Source organism: Odocoileus virginianus, chromosome 5 (genome assembly GCF_023699985.2).
Source record: "Odocoileus virginianus isolate 20LAN1187 ecotype Illinois chromosome 5, Ovbor_1.2, whole genome shotgun sequence".
Taxonomy (NCBI): domain Eukaryota; kingdom Metazoa; phylum Chordata; class Mammalia; order Artiodactyla; family Cervidae; genus Odocoileus; species Odocoileus virginianus.
Window position 1 is genome coordinate 58,679,064 of NC_069678.1, and position 17,500 is coordinate 58,696,563.

General features: G+C 41.7%; 1 protein-coding gene across 2 annotated transcripts in view; it reads left to right on the forward strand.

Annotated features, from left to right (window-relative positions):
* Nucleotides 1-17,500, forward strand: part of WLS (Wnt ligand secretion mediator) — a 112,902-nt gene that overhangs the window by 40,374 nt on the left and 55,028 nt on the right. The gene's annotated exons all lie outside the window — the stretch shown is intronic.

Consider the following 17,500-nt stretch of genomic DNA (forward strand, 5'->3'; position numbering starts at 1 on the left):
CAGGAGTTCCCATTTTCTCATAAAATCAGGTTATTTTTCTAGTTTGCTCAGTTGTGATTCAAGACTCTGAGGGCATGAGGCATATCAGCATTTTGTGAGGGGGAGATTGGTGATTTTTGAGAGGCAGATTCACTTGTGACATCTGGAGATAATATAGGGAATCTGTCCATGGATTAGAGCACTTTTTTAAATTCTAATTTTCTTGTATCAGAAATTATTGTGATACATAATTGTTTTCATTTTACTCCACTTAGGAGTTAGAACAGTATGTATGCCTGATTGACATTTTATCTGGAACAGATTATGCTGAGATCATTTTTCAAAATGCAATTCTACCCCTGATTCATTCAATCTCTTACTCATTAATTCAGACTGTTTTTGAGTACCCACTGCTACCACACACTGAACTGATGGCTGGACATGTAGATACATATAAAGACACTATCCTTCAATGGGCTTACAGTGGAGATGCCAGGCGAATAATCAATCATTACAGTACAGTGTCCAAGGTATACCCAGGAGCTGTGGGCGTATGAAGAGAAGGCTTTAGAGCAGAGAAAGGGAAGTCTGCCTTGGCACACACACATACACACATCTGTGCACATGTGTGTGTGTGTAGAGGTGAGCAGACAGATCTTTAAGGTGAGTATTAAAGAGTGAAAATTCTGACAAGGAATTGGAGATGGGGGTGGGTGCAAGTGGAAGATCATTTTCTTTTAAATTTTTTATTTATTTACTTTGGATTTTTTTTTTTTTTTTTTTTTGGCTATGCTGTGTCTTAGTTGTGGGATGTGGGGTCTTCAATCTTTGTTGCAGCATGCAGGATCTTTATTTGCGGCATGCAGGATTTAGTTCCCTGATCAGGGATCAAACCTGGCCCACTGCATTGGGAGTGCAGAGTCCTAGCCACTGAACCACCAGGGAAGTCCCTGGAACAGCATTGTAGCTAGAAGGAGTGGTTGAAGTGTACCTGGACCTTCATATTAATAACAACCTGACACATTCAAGTGGTACTTCCTATGTCCCGATTCTCTTGCCTGTTGGCTTGCTTGCTCATTCATCGCTTGTGTAATGGGTTTATTCATTCAATCTTACTAAGTCTCAACCATGTGTTAAGTACTAGATACAGAAGATACAAGATTGAAAAAAACACTAGGGGAGAAATGGTTGAGAAACAGACACTTAAACATACGATTAAGAAAGCTAAGTGCTATAATGAGAGGAGTATACAGTATAATGTTTGAGCTTCAGGAAGGGAAATTTGCTATGAGGTTAAAAACGGAGACTAAAACTAATGTGTATACCTTGAGGTTTGGGTTTTTGTATTCCTAGTTCCCAGAATGTATTCAAGAAAAGGAGAATTAGCATCATTAGAGGAGCCATGGGAAGCTGACATGGGTAGATTAACTGATTTATGTTCTGGTGTGAAGGTCAAGGACACAGTACTCTGTTTTCTGGGCTGGTTGCCTGTTGTGTATTTCCATATAATATTCCGAGACAGACTCCTAACTCCAAGGGTAAAGGAAATGATTTACTCTGTAATAGAAATTAAATAATTGCTCTGTATTGGCTGTATTAGTGCTGGGTAACAAATTGTCCTAAAATTTAGCAGCATAAATCAATAAACATGTATCATCTCCCTGTTTCTCTGGGCTAGGAATCTGGGCAGTCTTAACTTGGGAGTCTCTGGCTGACTCTTCTGAGGTTGGACTCAAGCCGTTGGTCTGGTCTACAGTCTTATCAGAAGGTTGAAGCCTCAACCAAGCTTGCGACTGGCATCTAAAGAGAGGGACAGTTTTGTGAGGCTGAGCCCTTTACCTGTGGAATCTGATGTTATCTCTGGGTAGATAGTGGTGTCAAAATTATTGGATGTGTGGGAAATTCCACCCTCCATCCTAATTGGTCATCAGAACCTACTACATATCTGAATAACTTCACAGAGGAATTGCTTCCCATCATATATTAAACCTAAACATCAAAAATACCTATGTTGATGACGCTTTAACTAAAACACTGCTATGTGTAAATGAAATGTGAATGCATTGTATGGTTTTTTTTCCCCCAAGTACATCTTCAGGTTCCAAAAGACATTTTATCTTCATCTAGAAAAAGAGTGGATTAAAGATTCTTAAACAACATCCTTTAAATGTCTTGTAACATGAATATCTGTACTTAATAGGGACACACTAAAATTCTAATAAGATGGACAACTAACAGTTGCTTCAATAAATAAAATAAACTGGAACCATCAAGAAAACCAAATTGATCAAAAAATGCTTATTTTGAGCAGTAGCTCTGATGGGGCCTGTTGACTTTAATTTAAAAATGTTATCTGTTGGGTTCATGAGAATATTCTTTCCTTAAGTGCATTTTCTTTACCGTTGCTAATGGACACTAAAAAGGGCATCAGTTAAAGAGGGATGGTGTGCCTTTGCTGAGTTGTATAGACATATACATATAATAATATTTATAGGACATAGTAGGTCTAGGTGTCCCCCCGATCCTTATATTAAAGAGTATGTGCAACCTCCTGTCTACCTTTTACATTTTATCATTGTTTGAATGCCTTTCTGATAGCAGTATGTGGGGCAGAAGAAAAAAGATTTGGAATGTGGTTAATAAGATCCTATTATATGTGGATGACTTTCTGTTTATTAAAGATGCAGTGCTAGCAATATTACTTCAAATGGAAGGAAGAGTCAGGACCAATCCTGTTTTTTCTTTAAGCTTTCCTAGGCAGTCTATGAAATGAGTTTCAGATTTCAAATAATAAGAGATTTCACACTTGGACTATGAAATTAAAGTTAGGATTTTACATACACATGTGGAGTTTTCATGTATCTTTTAAGGGTCTTTGAGCAGACAGAATAATCAAAGTACTGTATATTTTACATGACACAGTCATTTGAAGCTAAATTGTTTATTCCTTTTAAACTTTCAGTTTAAGATGATACAGGTTTTGGCTAGGATTTGAGATCTTGACTATCCCTCAGAAACTGAATAAGCATTGATATTCACTTTAAAAACTGGTCATTGTTTCATCAATTCCAAGATTTCATCAGACTCATGTCTTGAAAGTGAAAGTGAACGTGCAAATCGTTCAGTCACGTCTGACTCTCTGCGACCCCATGGACTTTACAGTCCATGAAATTCTCCAGGCAAGAGAATACTGGAGTGGGTAGCCTTTCCCTTCTCCAAGGGATTTTCCCAGCCCAGGGATTGAACTGGGGTCTCCCGCATTGCAGGCGGGTTCTTTACCAACTGGGCTATCAGGGAATCCCTATGTCTTTGGAGGGGGAAATAATGATATTATAGAATAATTTATAGTAATAAAAGTGTTTAGAGAATGTGTATATTTTATTTGAGAAAGATATTCCATGTTTGTTATGCAAAATAAGTAATCTATACTTGAAAGAGCAATTTTAAACAAAATTCCTACTTTCATTTTTTAAAAAATATTTTTTGCTGTGCTGTAAAGTGCTGCATTTGGGATCTTAATTCTCCGACCAGGGATTGAATTTGCATCCCCTGCACCCCTGCGTTTGGAAGCACGTGGTCTTAACCACTGGGTCCCCAAGGAAGTCCACCTACATTGATTTTTTAAAAATAAACATTTTAATAACCTACTATTGTCATTCATTGCTAAGTATGAAAAGTAGTAACCAGTTCAACTTGTAAATGGTAATAGTTTTAAAAGGGCTTTCCTGATAGCTCAGTTGGTAAAGAAACCTCCTGCAATGCAGAAGACCCTGGTTCAATTCCTGGGTTGGGAAGATCTGCTAGAGAAGGGATAGGCTACCCACTCCAGTGTTCTTGGGCTTTGCTTGTAGCTCAGATGGTAAAGAATCTGCCTGCAATGCAGGAGACCTGGGTTGGGAAAATCCCCTGGAGAAGGGAAAGGCTGCCCACTCCAGTATTCTGGCCTGGAGAATTCCATAGACTGTATGGTCCATTGGGTCACAAAGACATGACTGAGCAACTTCCATTTTTAAAACAATAGTCTGCAAGAACTGGGAAGGGAAAGCCAGTCAAAGAGAATCTAGAGACTTCTAGATACTTGAAAACTGGTTGTTGTTGTTTAGTTGCTTAGTCATGTCCGGCTGTTTGTGATCCCACTCACTGTAGCCTGCCAGACTCCACTGTCCATGCAATTTCCCAGGAGAGAATACTGGAGTGGGTTGGCATTTTCTTCTCCAGGGGATCTTGCTGATCCAGGGATCGAACCCATGTCTCCTGTGTCTCCTGTATTAGCAGGCAGATTCTTTTCTACTGACGCCACCTGGGAGATTGGACTGTTCAGTAAATGCCAACTCAAGGTGGCTCTCTGTGTCTCATCTGTGGATACTGAGGGCCTACTGAACTGTTTTGTATAGGCGACTTGAGCATCCATAGCTTTTAGTATCCACTGGGTGGGGATTTGGGGGTGGGGGTGGTCCTGGAACCAATCTCCCGTGGATAATGAGGGATGACCACGAATTCTGAGCAGACCTGTCTGTTGAAATCTGTGTTTGGGTCAGTGGTTGACTTTTACCTAAACATTTCAGAGGCATGGGATTAATGTGTTTGTCAGGGCACAAACATTGGTGCTTCTTTAGAGCTGAAAGGGACAGAGGACTTCAGTTTTTGCTCTGGAGAGTTAGCAAATGGAGGGAGTATGAGTAGACTAAAAGATATCAGAAAAAAGTCAGCCTAAACACCTGGTATATGGATGGTTAATCGTTGGAAAAAATGAATGTTTATCTATGTGATGACTTAGATTGTTCTGTAACAACAAATTATCTTATTTGAAAATATCATCTAGAGTGGATATATACCTTTCTTTTTATAGTGTTTTATCAATCATTCAATTTACATAGATATTTTTAAAATATAGGTTTGGGATGGCCGAAATGGTACCCACTTGTAACATAAACTGTAACAACAAATTATCTTATTTGAAAATATCATCTAGAGTGGATATATACCTTTCTTTTTATAGTGTTTTATCAATCACTCAATTTACATAGATATTTTTAAAATACAGATTTGGGATGGCCGAAATGGTACCCACTTGTAACGTAAAATCACTCTACTGATTACAACTGCAAGTCATATACTTAGCATAACCTCAGAGACTCTGTAGGGCTTCTTTTGAGGAACTTGGGTGCTGAGACCAAAGAAAAAGGTGTTTTATTTATTTATTTTTTCAACATGTGTCTACCCAGCTTTCAAATTTTCTATTGAAATAGAAGCACTGAAGTACATTGGCAGAAAGCATCAGGATGGATTGATCTGTCTTTAGCAGTAAATCTAGGATTTTCAGATGTCTAAAGAACTCTTAGACTGAAGAAGTATTGGTAAATGGTGTGGAATGGTGAAAGCCAGGGTGTTTATTCTGTTCTTAGGTAATGAAGTCATTATGTTTTGCCTTGAGCTCTATGCTGTACTCTACAACTGAGCATTAAGTCTTGTTTCACTTTTGCAAATGACTACATGAAATGATAAAATTATTTCTCTAACAAGTGATTTTTCTTTTCTCAAACTGAAAATATTTCTCTGAAATATTTCTAGTAAAAATATAGAACATAATTATCCAGTCATTTTTCAAGTTAAATGTCTGTCTGAGTGTCCTGGGAGAAAATTGCCTAACTTTTTATGAAATGATTGTGCTCTTCCATTTGTGTAGCTATTATAGAATGTTAGGTAGACACCAGATGAAGATACTTAGGATAAAGGAACACTTTACTGACTGTAAAAAGTGAACTGTCACTTTATCTAAAATGATTAGGGGAGAATTTATAGAAGGGAAAAGACGGAATCCTTTTGTGATCTTATTGTTGACCATCAGCAAGAGCTGTGGTTCTTAATTCTGTATTTTCGGATGCCTCTTGGGAAGAGTCCACAAAGAGAGCTTAACAGAGCAGAAGATTCTCTACACCATAAAACTGTAACTGCTGTGATGGAGCAGACCGTTGGTAATATGGTATCCACACAACAGGAATTCCATGCTTCATCAGCTAATCCTCTTTAACAAACTATGTTGAGGCAAGCCACTGAGAAGAAATCTAATTCTACCCTCCCACTCCCATTCCCCCACCTTCCCTAAAAGAGACTTCTTTGGTTTATGGCTATGTTACAGTCTCATAAAGAAACATTTCTGAGTGGATAGTTTTTATTACAGGCTAGTGACACCTCATGTGAAGAGTTGACTCATTGGAAAAGACCCTGATGCTGGGAGGGATTGGGGGCAGGAGGAGAAGGGGACGACAGAGGATGAGATGGCTAGATGGCATCACTGACTCAATGGGCATGAGTTTGAGTAAACTCCGGGAATTTGTGATGGACAGGGAGGCCTGGCCTGCTGCAATTCATGGGGTCGCAAAGAGTCAGACACAACTGAACAACTGAACTGAACTGAATTGAGTGACACCAAGAAAAACAGCTTCCCTGGTGGCTCAGAGGGTAAAGCGTCTGCCTTCAATGCGGAAGACCGGTGTTCGATCCCTGGGTCGGGAAGATCCCCTGGAGAAGGAAATGGCAACCCACTCCAGTATTCTTGCCTGGAGAATCCCATGGACAGAGGAGCCTGGTAGGCTAAAGTTCACAGGGCCGCAAAGAGTCGGACATGACTGAGCAACTTCAATTTGAGTGACACCAAGAGTTTTAAAGTTCCTTTGTAAATTTCTTTACCTACCCCAGCGTCAGTGGGGGAAGAAATAAAAACTTCAAATTTTTCCTCTTCTCTCTCCCCACCCCCTCAAAAGAAGATAAGCTGAGAAAGCTCAGAACACACCAGAAAGATGTAGCAGCCTTAAATGGAGTGGGGTTTGAGGTGGTGAGTAAAGGTAGAGAGGTTGTCAATATTCAAGATGAATTTACATGCCAGTCCTCTTTCTTATGGAGTTGTGTTTCCCCTTCAAACCAAGGCTAGAACCTAGAATTTACAAGTATAACTCCGTCTTACCTACTGACTTAAAATAGAAAGAAACTAAAATCACAGGAGAGGACCATATTTTGTTGATTATAACCCAGGATAGTGAATATTAAAGACATCATGTTTGTTTACTCTCATTCATGGATTATCTTTCCCTTTGAGGGAATCTTCAGGCACAACTTTGAAATTAACCATTGTGAACATGTTTATATTGGCAAGAGGGTAAGAACCTTTGGCTTTATTTGGGTGTGATATGTGTAAGCCCATGACTTGGACAGCATCCCTATAAAGCTGTCTGGATCTCTGTACTTTCTGGCTCAATGGTTTTGTGGTATGTATTTCCAAATGAAAAAATCCAATCAAGAAACAGAGTTGGACTCTTTCAACACCTTCCCAAGACTTTATTTATTTATTTATTTTAATGTTTAATGTTTTCTATGGCTTCCCAGGTAGCTCAGTGGTAAAGAATCCATCTGCTGATGCTGGAGACATAGGAGACACAGGTTCAGTCCCTGGGTTGGGAAGACCCACTGAAAGAGGAAATGGCAACCCACTCCAGTATTCTTGCCTGGATAATCTCATGAACAGAGGAGCCTGGTGGTCTATGGTCCATGGGGTTGCAAAGAGTCTGACACAACTGAGCACACATATAGTTTGTTATATGAGATCCCTCCCACTTTCTTCTAGTCATCCATTGACTTATTGGTCAATTTAGCATTAGAATGTAGATTGTGTTGGATTGGTCTCTAGTCTTAGCAAAACACTCATCCATGGTGTTGAATAATTTGTAGTAATTGTTACTAAACATCCACTGTGTGATTGCAGACTTTGAGCACTGGAAGAAATGTTAGAATGCTATTGGTCTAATAATATAAACAGGACTCTATGGGTAGACTTTAAGGACCACATGAGCCCCTGATACTGTGTGAAATTTTAGTCCTATTTACTTATGTGCATTTTGGGAATAAGAGGTTTTGAGGCTTTTGTCAGATTTTCAAATGGGTCCCCAAATGTTAAAGGACTAATTTACGAGATGAGGAAACCTTATAATACTTGCCCACTGCAGCACAGCTGTCTGGAGAGAGAGCAGGATCTCCTGGTTGTGTATCAACTGTGTAGACTAAATATACAGGTCCATGAGGCTTCTATCAAACAGAGGCCTCTAAGATTCTTGGACAGAATGCGCTGGTCATTCTAAAACGGTGTATTTTCTTTTTTTCAATCTCCCAAGTTCAAGTTCAGGAAATGTAGTGCAGTCTAGAATCTAGACTAGGAGGTAGGCTGGTCCTGTTTATAGTGCCACAGCTGCAGATCACCCACGTGTCTCATTTCCTGCTCTGAGTTTAGAATATAAATGAGGAGATTCTCTTTGCATCCATAACAAGTATATCCTGGTTACTAAAATAAAAGCCTGGTGACATCAATGAAAAATGTGAGCAGCAAAGCCACCACAAGCAGCAGATTCCTTGATGGTGCCCCACTATATATAAGACATTTTGTGCTTTTTTACCTCCTCTTCTAATTTGGGGTATTGTCAGTATTTAAATGCCAGTCAGTCATCACATAGCTAATGTGAGGTTATTTTATGGAAAATCATACCTTTATTTTGGGTGACCTAAGAAAATAAGAAGTAAAATTATTTTCTGAATGATACTTCTGAAAGCAAAAGAAAGATGGAGAAAGAAAATCCTTTGTTATACAAAGCAGAATTTTACTTTAAAAAGTGCCAGGGACTCTACAATGGAAAAAACCACTTTCCTCAACAGCTTCGTACTATCTACACACTGATGCTAAAAAAGGTTCCAGTTCTTCTTTTGCTTTAGTAAGTGAGTGCTCATGGTGTTAGTAGGCGAGGTAGTAGTAATTCTTTGAAGGAAGAGGAGGTTCTGGTTTTTTAATTGTTCTGGTTTAGGTTGTTCCCTAAGGTAATTGTCCATTGAATCTATCTTTCCTGCCTTACTGGTTATTCATATTATGACCACAAGGGAAAGCCCAGGCCTGACCTAACAGACAAGATTATGTGTTCTTTAAATGTAAGGGCTAGGGGAAGATAGAAGAATTTAGTGTCTTTAAAAAAAAAATTGCTGCCACATAGAAAAGTTTTAAGAAATGAAATTGTTCAGCAATGAAAGGGCTGTCTCTCCAGGGAGTGAGCAGCCTGTCATTGGTAACAATCAAGCAGGAGTTGGTTGAGGGGCAATCATCATGATGACCACAGTGATAACTGGCATTTGGTGTCGATTTCTTTACACAGTACTTCTGTACTAGAGATGCTGGTGGTTGTCTGTGTTGCCAGCCACCTGGTTTGGCCTCACGTCATTTTCTTACAGAACCTGTCTATTTCCCCTCCCTCAGAGCGTGGATTTCCATCATGCCTCCTGAATGGGCCCCAGGCCCCATGATCAGTCCCTCAGCCATAGCTGATTGGATCAGGATGGGCCCTTGCCCCAAGGGAGAACAATCAGATTCTGTCTTATAAGAAATTGGGGTTCACTATTTCTAGGCTCACCTTCATTGACATTTAAACTGAAAAGTTCTGAGGGCTACCTGGGCAGCCATCATTCATTACATGCCTGGAGAAGCAGAGAAAGTTGGTTGGCAAAGTGGGAAAACCAGATACAAAGAAAAAGTGGAGATGAAGGCCCATGGGGTATAATTACAATCGACTACAAGTGATGAATCTCTCCCTGACAGTTTTCTCTTCCTGCTTCTGGTTCCTCAGGCTTATCAGCACTTGAGCTTCTCAAGATACCTCTGTATCCTTCCGGCTAATTCTACTTAAGCTAGTGTGTGTAAAGTCCTGTTACTTGCAAGCAAATTATCTCTGAGTAAGATAACTTTATTTTTATTTCATCTGATCATCTCAACAGTTCTCCCTTATAGGAAGAGAGGAAACTGAAGTTAAATGATTTGTCCAAAGTCTCCTAGCTGAGAAATAGAGGGGTTATAAGTGTAAGTGATCTTGGGAATCGAGTACCTTGATCCCACTGAGTCTATGGCATGAATCCATCGATAGTGCCCTGGAGAGGCTTTCTGATCTGAGTGGGAAATCATACGAGATGACCCCTAAGGTCCCGTCCACACTGTGTCTCTTTTGCTGAAAGTCCATGACTCACTTAAGGTTCTTAGACTATAAAAATCTCATGAGTATCCCTTCAGCTTTGTGAATCAGTTACTTCAAAGACCCTCAAGAGTGAACCATTTTAGAAGATGGCTGTTAAGTGGGGATGGATGCCCGTATGTTAGTGGGTAAACTTAGTGTTGAGTGAGTTTTCTTGTCTTTCATTTTGTTACGTGTTACCTTGTGTTCATTTCTAGTCCTTGGGTAGGCAGACAGGGTTGGTGTACTGGAAGTATATTTTTAGGCTGACATTAAAAAATGTATCATAGACACCAACTCAGGAAGCAGTTTTTAGGTGAGTCAGTATATAAATAACCTCAAAGAGTTTTCATAAAGGGATGGTAGATCTTTTAAATTTAACAGCCCAGCTTCTGAGGCCCCCTTTCCAAAGTCCTCATTCACTTTAGTGGTCATTTATTGGGCTTCTACTGTGTGCTGGCATTTTTTTACTCAGAAATTAAGGTATAAAGATAAATCCTTATTTTTCATAATACAATTTCAAAAAACCTCATGGTCCTTCTTTGTTTACTTCTCTCTATCCTGAAAGACTGAATTTTCAGGGCAGGGACTGTATCTTGTTCATCTTTGTGTCCCCATACTTAGCATAGCCCCAAGAACAGTAAATACTTGAGATGTACTCAAAAGAATTAGTTTAGGAGCTCACTGTCTAGTTAGAAGAGAAAGAAACAAAAAAATCACACTAGTGTGTTCAGTGCTAAGTGCCCAAAATATTCCATGAACACAGGAGGGGGAAATGATTAACTCACTGTGAATACAGTTTTTTAATTGAGCCTTGAAGGGTGGAGTCTTAATGAGAGATGGTGGAATCTGTGACTCTCTACTATCTGTTGGCAAGGAGACAATCCAAGGGCAGCCTTATTTTGTTCTGAAGCCAGAGTACTGAGCCAAAAACTGGACCTGTCACTTAACAATTTATGTGACACCTTTGGCAAGTAAGTTTCTGAACTTCTTTATACTTCATTTTCTTTATCTATAAAATAGAGATAATAGTAGTACCACACTTATTAGGATTGTTTTAAGGATGAAACAGTAATACATATGAGGCTTTTACATAATAAGTATACAGAATAAATGCTCAATAAAGGTGAGTTACTGGACTTGAGCAGAGAGAAGAAATGTAAGTCCTGAAGAGAACATAGTAGCCCAGAAATGGCGGCAGGCAGCAGGACGCAGTGTGTAAAACAAGGACCTGAACAGACGCTCGCCACAGGCCTTTCACTGCTGAAGACAGTGGTTCTTAACTTTGGGTCAAGGACCTTGACACTGAGAGAAAAATATGCACAAACTCCATTCAGATACTTTGTATTCATATTTCAACTGAAGACCTGAAGGTCATCTGTGGGATTCAGAGGTTCCTGAATCTCAAGGAAAGAGTTCTACCTTCGTGGTGTAGGGAGACCCCCTGGGTGCCTGGTTGCATGTTGATCACCAGTGAAGCAATTGGAGAACACCCTAAAATAAAAAATGTGGGAAATTCTCAGCACCCTTAGGAGATTATGTGCACAAGGGATGATTTAATCATATTTGACTGCAAACATGAATATGTAAATTAAAATATTTGGGAATAGAGTAATAATTCAAGAAGGGAGCAGAGGTATGTGGGAGAAAACCTCTTAGAAGTCTGCAAATGGAGATTATAGAAGTTATGTGACTTCTCCAAAGTCATCTAGGTTGCAGCTGAGAAAGGCAGGACTAAGAACCCTATCTTTCCACCATGAAATACTGTGGAATAACATGTTGTATACAGAAGATGGTAAATTCCTTTGTTAGAAGAATTTCATATTGGAGAGAAAAGATAAGCTCCTAAAAGAAAGAGAGGCTGATTGGTGAGTTGCCATGATGACTGGGCTAAGAAATTTGGAGTTTGATCCTTAAGAAAAAGAATTGAAAATCACATATTTAGTACTGAAATGAAATGTGGAATTCAGGCTTTGAGACTTGTAGCTTGTCCTTTGAATTATACAGCAGCTGGAAATTGATTTTTTTCCCCCCCCCCAATCTGGACTTCTCACATGGTGGTCTTCTCAACGGGAGGGCATCTGTGAACTTTTTAATGGGAGAAGTCATAAAGCTGGGTTAGGGCTGTGTTCGCACAACGCTGGCTTCCGAGGCAGGTAAAATCTAACTCCCCTTTTGCTTTTCAGCCACAGACACAGCCATTGCTGCCACCACCAGCTGAGTAACTCGGAATCTAGGGGTTGCCAGTAATTGTGGGTTTTAAGTCACAGAGGAAAAAGATAAGAGGCGAGCAAGGCTGGTTTTTTCACAATTAAACGTTGCCTCTCGGGCTCGTCTGTCGGCAGGAATCCAAGAGGTCAGGACCCACCAGCCATATTATTTTTCTCCCTGGCTGCCTGCTGTCACTCTTATCCCCTCCTCATTCATGGGAATGAGGAAAAGGTGGGTTGGAAATAAAAAGCTTTTGCTAGCCTACTTTTTCCTTTACGAAACTTGTCGGAAACAAAGCTTTCCAGTGAAACGGACGGGATCCCTTTAGGTAGCTGGCTTGTCCTGGCGACAGCACAAAGGTATTTTTATGGGGGGGAAGGAAACCATTGTTGAAATGTCCTCTTGTCATTTAATAGCTGTGACATTGTTTTTTCTCCAGGACTGCTGTGTACTCTGGGATTTTTACACTTGTTTCTGTTTAACTCTTTACATTAGTCAACATCAAGTTTCTATCCCTGGTCACGCCAACTCCATTGCAAGTGCCCTGAAGGCAGGAATTGTTTTACTGTTCTTTGTTTTTAACACAGCGCTGCAAAGGTAGAAGGCAGTTAAGCATCTGGTGGTGTTTTCGTTTTATGTGTTCAAGAGATGTTAGAAGGACCTTAGTCATCATATGTTCAACTTCAGAATTTAATGAAAGAATACAATGTGTAAAGTGACTTATTCCAATTGTACAGCTAATTAGTGACTTTCCCAGAGCAAGAAACAGGTCTCATCTCCTAACTCATGATGTCATGGCAGAGGCCTGGAGTGATGAAGTCAGGCAAACCCGGTTCAGTTTGCCTCCCTCCCACACCGACCCTGAGACCGCATGCCTCGGTTTTCTCATTTTGAGATTACAGATAATCTTCTATATCTGGCTGGCATCTAGGTGCAGCTGAAAATGTCTACACATAATCAGCACTCAAGAATGAGAGCTTTAGAGAAACTTTGTTTTATGTCTTTTAAAAATACAAGACCTCCTTTATAAGAAAACACATTTCTGTGATCTCTTCACCATCAGAAAATGTAACTTGATTGCTGTTGGTGAGAACAACTTAGGAGGGACAGCAGGCTAGCGGGGCTCTTGGGAGGATGCAGCCTGGAATGGACCAGAAGTGGAAAGTGGTCCTGCCCACAGATAAGAAAGGTAACAAGCGCCATGCCTCGGCCTGTGTGCCATCAGTCCTCGATGGGAGGGAGTTGGGTTGACTTGTTCAGCAGTTGGTGAGGAATGCCTGCCGCACCCGCCATGCTGGGCAAGAGGCTAGATAGAGAGGGGGTTGGAGGGGATGAACAATGGGCCTAACTTGCTGCAGGAGTGAGATGAGTGTCAGTGATAGTAAGCCACACAGTGAGAGAGGGAAGGGCCAGGGCCTGAGGGACAAGCACTCAGGAGGACAGTGCCCAGGCTTAGTGTTACTCAGAGGCAAGTGTGGGGGAGATAGATGCATGGAAAGATTGACTGAGATGGGGTGGAGCGGGGGGAGTGCCAACGTTACTGGAAAGGAAAGACTCTTTCAAAGGAGAGACTGGGAGAAGGGACTGGGGAGGAAGAGCAGGAGGAACTGCTCTGAGCATCCGTGGCTCTTACTGAGGGAGGAGTGATGCAGGTCTTTGGGGCCCGACCCAGAGCTCTGGTTTTTGGTTCTCCTTCACTCTCACAGACATGGATGCCTGCTCCACCCTCTCTGTGGTGTTGAGTCTGTCTATCTCCTGGAAGCCTGAGCAGCTCCCCCACATTGTCCCATTGCTGCCTGGAGCTCAGGGAATGCCCTCACTGATGATCAAGGGGAGGACCTCATCTGCAAATGAGAATCCCAGTACCCACCTGTGTGCTTAGTCGCTCAGTCGTGTCCGACTCTTTGTGACACCATGGACTGTAGCCCACCAGGCTCCTGTGTCCATGGGGATTCTCCAGGCAAGAATACTGGAGTGGGCTGCCATGCTCTCCTCCAAGGGATCTTCCCAACCCAGGGATCAAACCCAGGTCTCCTGCATTGCAGGCAGATTCTTTACCATCTGAGCCACCAGGGAAGCCCCCCCATCCCCACCTAAGCCACATGAAACAAATACTCTGTGCGAATACCACTGGCCTGACTCCAGCAATAACACAGCTGTTGAAACAGCTTAGTCACCAGGGCGATGGAGGTAGTGCGGCGCGGGAATGCGGGGTGCAGAGATCTGACATTTAGCTGGCTGGCAGCCGCCCCGGGAGCCAGCACCGATCTGTGGGAGAGCCTCGGAGAGGGTCCGCTTGCCATTCACAAGCATGTCCTTGTTTCTTTTGAAGCCCAACCGTAATCCTCTCCCTGGGCCTGGCAGACTGTGGAAGAAAACTGAAACATTTTGGGACCGAGGAGAGGACAACCAAAATGGTTCACTCCTCTGAGACACCTGGTTTCTTTTCCTTAATGATCCATGTTTATTTCCTGGATAATATATGTATATATATATATAATATATATATATATATAATATATAATTTATTTCCTGGATAATATATATATATATATATATTATTTTTTTTTTCCCCCTGCTCCAGGCTAGGCAGAGTGTGATTTAGAGGAAGGTTGAGTGGGAGGAGGGGATGATGGGGAAGAGCTCTTATCTAGAAAAATGTGACTTTCTTAGCTTTTAGGTGTAGGAAGAAGCGGGCAAGTCCTGGCCCTCCTGCCTGATCTTGCTTGAGCTTCTGCATCTTCATCCGTCAGAGCTCCTGTCTGAAGGACTCTGGGCTCTGGGCACACTGCTTCCTCGGTTTCAAGCAGGGTTTTAGGAGGACTAATAAACTGCCACAGAGTGACCCCATTCCTCCTCTGGCCCTTTGAAGAAGTGACCTTTGTGTTTTCTCTTTATCCTGGACTCCTTCTGCGCTGTTTGTTTTGGGAGTTGTTAAGTTAAATTAGCCATCCCTTTCCTCTCCTGGTTACTGTATGAGAATGCAGCTGTCTGTAAGCTCTGCCATCATCTATTCTTAGATTCAGGGTGAATGAAGCCCTCTTCTCTAATTGCATCTGGGGGGGAGGGGGAGGGCAGGTAGGTTTTCATAACCATCAGCTGTTCTTCTAAACGCTCTGTGCACTGCTGGCGTCCTGGGGAGAAAGCAAAGCAGCCCACTGTGCGTTTCCCTCCCCTGGCTGGCAGGTTTGTCCTCACTCCACATTTATGTTGATTATGGTCAAATAGGAAAGAGCTGTTGCCGCATTTGCTCTCCAGTGTTTTAACACTTGCCAGCTTGGATGCTTCTGATTTCTCTAGCTTTGTCGGGAAATGATTGGTTCATTGTTGAGTTCAGGTTCCTTGGAAAACAGGGAAGATCCTTCTGGTGACATTTGCTGTGAGAGTCAATAATCTTAAGCATCCTGAGAACTGTGTAAGTGCAGCAGGCTTCTATTTTTTCGAGATCTCTCTACCCCCTCCTCCCCCCATCCCCACCCCATCCCTTTCACACAGCTGCCAGATCTCTTTGCTTAAACATCCTTCTAAATAAGATGCTTCAATGTTCAGAGCACATTTCTTCTCTTTCTTAGCAGATGCTTCCTCATCCCAACCTTGTCTGTCTTCTCTACTCCATCTCCCATTCCCTGGCGTATTGAATGAGTTGATTTCTCTGACTGCACTGTGCTGTTTTGTGCTCCCATGACTCTTTAGTCATGTGATTCTCTCTGCCTATAATTCCTTCTCCTGCTTCCTTACCTAGTGACCTCTTACTCATCCTGTGAGTCAACAGTTAAACATCATTTCTTTTAGATGAGATACTCCAGAAGATTGTATATTCTGTGCTGTGTTTCTCATCCCCCTAGTTAGTACTCTTGACATCTTATGCTGACTACAGTTGTCCCTTGATATCCCTGGGGGTTTGGTTCCAGGACCCCTGTGAATGTCAAAATTCACAGATGCCCACCTCCTTTATATACTGCACCTTTATATGGTACAGTACAGTCAGCCTTCCATTTCTGCAGGTTCTGCATCTGTGAATACAGAGGATTGACTGAATATACCTATTTCATATACACTACCCACATGGGGTAATATTCCTTCCCTGGTGGCTCATTAGTAAAGAATCCACCTACCAATGCAGGAAATGCTGGTTTGATCCCTGGGTTGAGAATATCCCCTGGAGAAGGAAATGGCAACCCATTCTAGTATTCTTGTCTGGGAAACCCCTGGGACAGAGGAAGTTGGCAGGCTATAATCCATGGGATCACAAAGAGTCAGACATGACTTAGCAACTGAAAAACAACTGCCTTCCTTACCTTACTGTGAACAATTGAGGGCAATGACTCTGCCTTGAAACTAGTAGGTGCTTAAATGTATTTGGTGGAGGAAAACAGGGATTGGATGGTCCAACTAGCATTAGTGGTTTCAGAGGTATATTACTCCATCATGGTGGCAGCATCAGCTATTATGATTTCTCAGTTCCTAATGGGCTTCTCTTCTGTCCCGGAAAAGTAGGCTTGGAGATTATCAGAGACCTAACATGTCATACCCAAATGAATGCTGTAGATTTTTCTTCTCTGGAGTCTTACCAGTAGTTCAATCTATTCTCTTATCTCTGTAGATGTGGACAGGCATGATTGTTGTTGTTCAGTTAAGTCATGTCTGATTCTTTGTGACGCCGTGGACTGCAACAGGCCAGGCTTCCCTGTCCTTCACTATCTCCTGGAGTTTGCTCAAATTCATGTCCATTGAGTCAGTGATGCTATCTAACCACCACATCCTCTGTCAGGTTCTTCTCCTTTTTGCCTTCAATCTTTTCCCAGAATCAGGGTGTTTTCCTGTGAGTTGAGTCTTCGCATTAGGTGGTCAAAGTAATGGAGCTTCAGCCTCAGTCCTTCCAATGAGTATTCAGGGTTGATTTCCTTTTGGATTGACTGGTTTGATCTCCTTGCAGTGCGACGGACTTTCAGGAGTTGTCTCCTCCTTTACCCCTGCTAGCCCTCTCAAGCAGAATACTATTGCAACTCCATATTGTAATTCAGATGGGGCAGGAGGAAGGGAATGATGACCCCCTCAGGCTCACTCTGTTTCCACCCAGTCTTAGAGGGCAGATGTGTTGCTCTTTGATGGTACCCTTGGCCAAATTTGAAGAACATCCTTTTTTCTGAGTGTGTGTGTGTGTATATGTATGTGTGGGGGTGGGAGAAAGGAAGCAGGCTGTAGGGGAAATAAAGTGAATGCCCCCCAAAATAGCAGACTGTAGGCTACACGTAAGTGGTATAGAAATGGAGTGA